Consider the following 8,432-nt stretch of genomic DNA (forward strand, 5'->3'; position numbering starts at 1 on the left):
CCTTCTCTCCTATGTAATCTATGAACAGTATGTTTTATCTGTATAGCGCGCAAGAAGCAATACTTTACACTATATCCCAATACATGTGACAATAAATCAAATCAAAATATTGGCCGGAATTCTCTGGTCTTGGAAGCCTCACCACTGTTGCCAGCAAGAACAGAGAATTTGGTGCTCAGCCAAATCTCCATTCACTCCAGCGGGACCGGAGAATCCCAGCTGTGGGCTTTAAACATGGCTTCCAATTTCTCCCCAATTCTGACAAATCTGCAGGACTCAAAGAGTAAAAAACAGACACCAGGGGGACAATGTGTAAGACATGTCCAAAACTAATCAGAGGCAGAATAATGTCGCCTGTTCTTACGCCAGTCCAGTTTCTTGCTGACTAATGTACTCCTGACAAGCACCACTGCTGAATTCATAAGCCACCTGGACATGTCTCTTATCTTCCTCTTTAAGAAAAACAATAGAAGTAAGCAAACTGCGCTTCTCTGCACTAAAGGTTACTTCTCTCAAAGTGACAATTCAATGGCTTGCTTTCATTACCGTCACTTCCCACCATTGTTGGTGAGTAAGTAATTGCAAGGCATTGAAATATTTAAGGTAAGACAAATGATGGTATCTGCTCTTGTGGTGGCATGTCTGACAAATGTAGCACTTTAGAAAGACGTCATTTTCTAACAAAACAGAGAAGTTAAATGTACAAATGGCCTCAGATACTTTGCTGCAGCTATATGTAAATATTATTTGCACTTTAAATGGATTTTAGAATATTCTTTCATCACCAGCTGTTTTCCCAAATCTGAAGCGACAATTTTAACCCCGGTCAGGACTCCAGCAGGATTTGGATGGAAGATTTTAACTGTTTGCTGTGAGCCACTTGCTCATTTCGGGAAGTAAATGGTGGCTGGTTGGAGGGAAGAACTTGGCGAAAAGTAAAGGATGAGTCTAAATGTTCCTCCAAACCATTTAACACAAGAACATAAGAACTAGGAGCAGGAGTAGGCCATCTGGCCCCTCGAGCCTGCTCCGCCATTCAATAAGATCATGGGTGATCTTTTTGTGGACTCAGCTTCACTTACCCGCCCACTCACCATAACCCTTAATTCCTTTACTGTTCAAAAATTTATCTATCCTTGCCTTAAAAACATTCAATGAGGTAGCCTCAACTGCTTCACTGGGCAGGGAATTCAACAGATTCACAACCCTTTGTGTGAAGAAGTTCCTCCTCAACTCAGTCCTAAATCTCCTTCCCCTTATTTTGAGACTATGCCCCCTAGTTCTAGTTTCACCCACCAGTGGAAACAACTTCCCTGCTTCTATCTTATCTATTCCCTTCATAATCTCATATGTTTCTATAAGATCTCCCCTCATTCTTCTGAATTCCAATGAGTATAGCCCCAGTCTATTCAGTCTCTCCTCATAAGCCAACCCTCTCAACTCTGAATCAACCTAGTGAATCTCCTCTGCAACCCCTCCAGTGCCAGTATATCCTTTCTCAAGTAAGGAGACCAAAACTGTACACAGTGCTCCAGGTGTGGCCTCACCAGCACCTTATACAGCTACAACATAACCTCGCTGTTTTTAAACTCCATCCCTCTAGCAATAAAGAACAAAATTCCATTTGCCTTCTTAATTACCTGCTGCACCTGCAAATCAACTCCTTGAGATTCCTGCACAAGGACACCCAGGTCCCTCTGCACAGCAGCAAGCTGCAATTTAAATTAAAATAAGGAAACAGTGGAAAAAGACCAGGAAATGGAACCACTCCATTTAGACAGTTACATGGATAAGATGGGTATAGAGTGATATGGGCCAAACGCAAGCAATTGGGACTAGCTTAGTGGTTAAAAAAGGGGCAGCATGGACAAGTTGGGCTGAAGGGCCTATTTCCATCCTGTAAACCTCTATGACTCCAACTGCTCCCTCCCTCCTGGTTCCTTTAACTGCCAATCAGGGGGAGTTAAATTCCTCCTTTATTGTCAACAAAAGTTGCAAAATCTTGCAATGGAGAGAAAGAAATTTGGCCAATTTAGCCCGTACTGAATGCAATTATGATACAAGTATAACGGTAACCCCTCATAAAATCCTGAGGGGGTCTGACAGGGTAGATGGTGAAATGTTTTCACTAGTGGAGTGTCTCAAACAAGGGGACATAGCTACAAGATAAATTGCCTGTCACTTAAAACTGAGGTGCGTAGAGGGTGGTGGGGGTGGGGGGGAGGGTGGGGTGGTGGGGGGGTGGGTGGGGGGTTGGGGTGGGTGGGGGGGTGGGTGGGGGGGGGGGAACCTTGTTGTCCTTGTATACCAGTTGCTGAAAGTAAGCATGCAGGTGTAGCAGGCAGTGAAGAAGGCAAATTGTGTGTTGTCCTTCATAGCGAGAGGAGTCAAGAGATGTCTTGCTACAATTGCACAGGGCCTTTGTGAGACCACACCTGGATTATTGTGTGCAGTATTGGTTTCCTTTTCTGAGGAAGGATGTTCTTCCTATGAAGGGAGTGCCGCGAAGGTTTACCAGACTGATTCCTGGGATGGTGAGACTGATGTATGAGGAGAGATTGAGTCAGTTAGAGGGGGGTTGTAGAGGGTTGTTTTTCAAACTGGAGGCCTGTGACCAGCGTTGTGCCTCAGGGATCAATGCTGGGTCCACTGTTATTTGTCACTTATATTAATGATTTGGATGAGAATATAGGAGGTATGGTTAGTAAGTTTGCAGATGACACCAAGATTGGTGGTACAGTGGACAGTGAAGAAGGTTATTGAGAACTGCAATGGGATCTTGATCAATTGGGCCAGTGAGCTGACAAATGGCAGAGTTTAATTTAGATAAATGCGAGGTGATGCATTTTGGTAGATTGAACCAGGGCAGGACTTATTCAGTTAATGGTAGGGTGTTGGGGAGAGTTACAGAGCAAAGAGATCTAGGGGTACAAGTTCATAGCTCCTTGAAAGTGGAGTCACAGGTGGACAGAGTGGTGAAGGAGACATTCAGCATGCTTGGTTTCATTGGTCAGAACATTGAATACAGGAGTTGGGACGTCTTGTTGAAGTTGTACAAGGCACTGGTAAGGCCACACTTGGAATACTGTGTACAGTTCTGGTCACCCTCTTGTAGAAAGGATATTATTAAACTAGAAAGAGTGCAGAAAAGATTTACTAGGATGCTACCGGGACATGATGGTTTGAGTTATAAGGAGAGGCTGGATAGACTGGGACTTTTTTGTCTGGAGTATAGAAGGCTTCGGAGTGATCTTATAGAGGTCTATAAAAATGAGGGGCATAGATCAGCTAGATAGTCAATATCTTTTCCCAAAGGTAGGGGAGTCTAAAACTAGAGGGCATAGGTTTAAGATGAGAGGAGAGAGATACAAAAGTGTCCAAAGGGGCACTTTTTTCACACTGAGGGTGGTGAATGTCTGGAACAATCTGCCAGAGGTAGTAGTAGAGGCGGTACAATTTTGTCTTTTAAAAAGCATTTAGACAGTTACGTGGGTAAAATGGGTATAGAGGGATATGGGCCAAATGCAGGCAATTGGGACTAGCTTAGGGGCTTAAAAAAAGGGCGGCATGGACAAGTTGGGCTGAAGGGCCTGTTTCCATGCTGTAAACCTCTATGACTCTCTGACTCTAACTATATAACTGGAGTTCAGAAGAATGAGGGGGGTCTCACAGAAACCTATAAAATTCTAACCGGACTAGACAGGGTCGATGCAGGGAGGACTTTCCCAATGGTAGGAGAGTCCAGAGCCATGGGTAACAGTCTGAGGATACAGAGTAAACCTTTTAGGACTGAGATTAGGAGAAATTTCTTCACCCAGGGAGTGGTGAGCCTACGGAATTCTCTACCACAGAAAGCAGTTGAAGTCAAAACATTGTTTGTTTTCAAAGAGTTAGATATAGCTCTTGGGACAAAGGGGATCAAAGGACATGGGAGAAAGTGGGAACAAGTTACTAAGTTGGATGATCAACCATGATCATAATGAGTGGCACAGCAGGCTCGATGGGCCGAATGGCCTAGTCCTGCTCCTATTTTCTTTGTTTCTATATGAACATAATGGGAATAAGTTCATTTTATTGTGCCTTTATTAAACTTTACTAATCAAAGCCTGTGGTTTAATCACACAAGCCATGGAGCATAATTTCTTATTGCTTTCTTAACAAGTGAATATTATTATTTAATTGGTTACATGACTGATACATTTATTAATCAGATCTGAGCCCACCTTATTTCATGTCAATATCATGGTATTATTTTGTTCTGATCTGTAATTAGCTCCCGGTCAACTGGAAATTGAATTTATAAAATCACAAGATCCTTATGTTTGAGGAAGGTCACGGTGTCCATCTTACTCCATCCAGCTGGAATAGCCCTCATTCAATACTAAAATATTTTGGATGCTAAAAATTTAGAACAAAGAACAGAAAATGCTGGAAATATTCAGCAGGTCAAGCAGCATCTGTGAGGAGAGCAAGTGACTATTTCTCTCTCTGTTAAATCTGACCACACAGGTCTAACAAAGGATCATGAACCTGAAATTATCTCTCTCCACAGTTTGTACCTGACCTGCTGAATGTTTTTCTTTTCCCTTTCGATTCTTTCATGGGATGTGGGCATTGCTGGCTGGGCCAGCATTTGTTGCCTCTCCCTAATTGCCCTTGAACTGAATGGCTTACTCGGCCATTTCGGAGAGAAATGGGACTGGAGTCACATTCCGACATCTTTTTGGATACACTGAGGGAGAATTTAGCATGGCCAATGCACCAAACCAGCTCATTTCTCAGACTGTGGGAGGAAACCGGAGCACCCAGAGGAAACTATATAAGACTTTATAAGACAGTCATCAGACCCCACTTGGAGTACTGTGCTCAGTTCTGGTCACCTCATTACAGGAAGGATGTGGAAAAGATTGAAAGGGTGCAGAGGAGACCTACAAGGATGTTGCCTGGATTGAGTGGCATGCCTTATGAGGATAGGCTGAGGGAGCTCGGTCTTTTCTCCTTGGAGAGATGTAGGATGAGAGGAGACCTAATAGAGGTATATAAGATGTTGAGAGGCATAGATCGGGTGGACTCTCAGAGGCTTTTTCCCAGGGTGGAAATGGCTGCTACGAGAGGACTCAGGTTTAAGGTGCTGGGGTGTAGGTACAGGGGAAATGTTAGGGAGAAGTTTTTCACACAGAGGGTGGTGGGCGAGTGGAATCGGCTGCCGTCAGTGGTGGTGGAGGCAAACTCAATAGGGCCTTTTAAGAGACTCCTGGATGAGTACATGGGACTTAATAGGATGGAGGGTTATAGGTAGGCCTAAAAAGTAGGGATATGTTCGGCACAACTTGTGGGGCCGAAGGGGCTGTTTTGTGCTGTAGTTTTTTATGTTTCTATGTAAACCCACGCAGACACGGGGAGAATGTGCAGACTCCGCACAGACAGTGACTCAAGCAGGGAATCGAACCCAGATCTCTGGCACTGTGAGGCAGCAGTGCTAATCACTGTGCCACCATGCCGCCCCATGTTTCCTTCCCTAAAGGTCATCAGTGGACCAGATGTCTATTTATGACAATCAATGATGGTTTCATGGTCACCAAGACTAGAATAGAAAAGAATAGAATAGAGTCACGCAGTGCAGAAGGAAGCCATTCGGCCCATCAAGTCTGCACCGACCACAATCCCACCCAGGCCCTATCCCCATAACCCCATGCATTTACCCGAGCTTTCGCCTCTGACACTAAGGGCAATTTTGCATGGCCAATCCACCTAACCAGCACATGTTTGGATGGGGAGAATGTGCAAACTCCACACAGACAGTGACCCAAGCCGGGAATTGAACCCGGGTCCCTGGAGCTGTGAGGCAGCAGTGCTAACCACTGTGCCACCGTGCCGCCCATAACTTTAGATTCCAGATTTTATTTATTGAATTTAAATTCCACCAGCTGAAATGGTGGGATTTGAACCCACACCCCCAGAGAATTCACCTGGGTTGCTAGAGTACCAGCCCAGTGACATTATCACTACAAGATGATTTCCGCCCACCTTGCGCTCCCCCCCCACCTCTCCCCCCCGCCCCCCCAACCCCTGATACATAGTTCCAGCATTTTCTGTTTCTTTTACGTTCCCCTCATTGCTTCATTTAATTGATTCTCAGAGAGGGACTTGATAAACCATTGAATAAAATCGAGGCAGTGCTGGCAATGAAGGTCAGCGAGCACTGCAAGATGATGGATGGCCAGAATTCGGTGTGAGTTTGGATAATCAAGTGTACAAGGTGGCAGGCCAGCCAGGTAACAAATGTTTTATTGAAATGAAAAGAGAAAATGCTGGAAAAACTCCACAAAACTGACAGAATCTGTGGAGAATGTTATGTATGTCGGGGCGTAGACCCTTTAAGAGAATGGGTCATGTGACCAGGTATGTGGGGTGAGCTGGCTGGAAACTGCCCTGAGTGGGCAGTCAATGCTTGGGGTGTGGAGCGCGTAAGCAGAGTAAATATTTGTGTTCCCTGATGCCTGACTATGGACTAATTCTTGATGAGACACTTCAGTACTCAGAGATTTAACAGAGAGAGAAACAGTGTTAACATTTCAATCCGTATGACCCGCCTTCTGTTCCTATTTCTGTTTTTGTTTCAGATTTTCAGCATCTGCAGTATTTTGCTTTTAACTGAATGTTGGAATACTCAAGTCTGGTGGTAGCAACATGCCAACATGGGTAAATCTGAATCGGTAGTTTTTATTTTGAGAAAGGAGCTTCTTTAAGAGCTCCCTTTACACTCATTAATAGAGGCGATGGTGACATAGGCAGAGGGGATATGGTTATAGAGGAAATTGGGAGTGAATAATAGGAACCTGGTATTAACTTTGACATTCAGGGTGATCCCAATCTTTGGAGGTTTTGGCAATGGCTGATAGAGGGTGATATGGTCCAATGGAATGTGGACAGCGAAGTCAATTGTGTGCCAAGAACAGTCAAGTTTGGCTACACTTGACCTTAACAGAATAGAGATGGATTCCATTCCAGGAGAACCATCTGGCATGGGAGACAATGAAGGCTTCCTTGGAGATGAGGGCAATGGAGTTGGAGGTGGGCAATAGCTGCAAAGATATCCTAGGAAATAAACAATTTGGCAGAATCCATGGATGGATAGAGAAGGGTTGGGATGTGGATAGTCATAGAATTCTACAGTGCAGAAGGAGGCCATTTGGTCCATCGAGTCTGCACCAAACACAATCACTCCCAGACGCTATCCCCTTAGCCCCACATATTTACTTTGCTAGCCCCTGGTTAGGTGGATTGGCTACGGAAAATTGGCCCTTCGTGTACGAAGGGCCAATTTTCCGTAGCCAATCCACCTAACCTGCACATCTTTTGAGTGTGGGAGGAAACCAGAGCACCCGAAGAAAACCCACGCAGACATGGGGAGAACGTGCAAACTCCGCACAGACAATGACCCGAGGCTGGAATTGAACCTGGGTCCCTGGCGCTGTGAGGCAGCAATGCTAACCATTATGCCACCGTGCCAGCCCCCACAAGGGAAAAAGAAAGAGGGTGGGGAATGCCAAGCTGGCAATTAAGAAGAGGGGATTGGAGAGGCTATAGAAGATGATGGGATTGCAGAAATAGCTGTCATTGTATCAGGGAGATTATATGAGAGGTTTAAGGGGAGAGGTCAAAGGTGAAAGTTTAAATCACTGACAATGAATTTACTCTGTGATGTACATTTTATTCCAAACTAAGCTTGGGATGATAGCACTTGCGGAATCTTACCACGTTCGTGATGAAGATATTAAAGACTGTGGGAAAATGTCACAGCAGAACAACAAAGTTATCACATTGATGGTGTTTGAAGACAGTGTGAATGTGGGATTGCTGTATGAAGACTTTTCAGGCACAATGCCAAAACCCTTCAACCAGTCTCAGAAATTTACAGGCTATCATCTCTTCATGCAAGCAATATGTACTGTGGAACCTGCAGAAAGTTTAAGCTCCATCCCAATTAAATTAAATTGGTTTTCAATACTTTTTACCCATGTTGAGTTTCCAAGGTGGGCTGCAGTCACAGTTATTTTCTCCTGTTTAAATGACTGAGCTGATTATTCGAACCTGCAGCATTGCAAAATTGGCAGCACAACTCTGGCGAAAGATCCCGACCCCACTCTGAAAGGAAAGCTTGGTAAAGCTACTGCTCCCATCCATCTCTGCAGAGGACATGGCACGGCGAGGTGGCACAGTGGTTAGCACTGCTGACTCCCAACCCAGGGATGCAGGTTCAATTCCGGCCTTGGCTCACTGTCTGTGTGAAGTTTGCACTTTCTCCCCATTGCTGCATGGGTTTCCTCCCAAAGCAACTTAGGTTGATTGGCCGTGCTAAATTGACTCTTAGGGCCCTATTTTACCATTTTAAATCTGAGTGCTGGGCGGACTTGAATCCTGGAGTGTTT

The 8,432-nt window shown here is 44.8% G+C and overlaps 1 long non-coding RNA gene across 1 annotated transcript in view; it reads left to right on the plus strand.

Moving 5' to 3' along the window:
* LOC144500000 (uncharacterized) overlaps window positions 1–7,952 on the plus strand; it is a 62,151-nt gene extending 54,199 nt beyond the window's left edge. The window contains exons 2-3 of the long non-coding RNA XR_013498912.1: window positions 6,624–6,702; window positions 7,729–7,952. This is a non-coding gene — a long non-coding RNA (uncharacterized LOC144500000). The remainder of the gene's footprint in view (window positions 1–6,623; window positions 6,703–7,728) is intronic.
* The last annotated feature ends 480 nt before the right edge of the window (window positions 7,953–8,432 follow it).

This window comes from Mustelus asterias, chromosome 10, assembly GCF_964213995.1.
Source record: "Mustelus asterias chromosome 10, sMusAst1.hap1.1, whole genome shotgun sequence".
NCBI classification, from domain to species: Eukaryota; Metazoa; Chordata; class Chondrichthyes; order Carcharhiniformes; family Triakidae; genus Mustelus; species Mustelus asterias.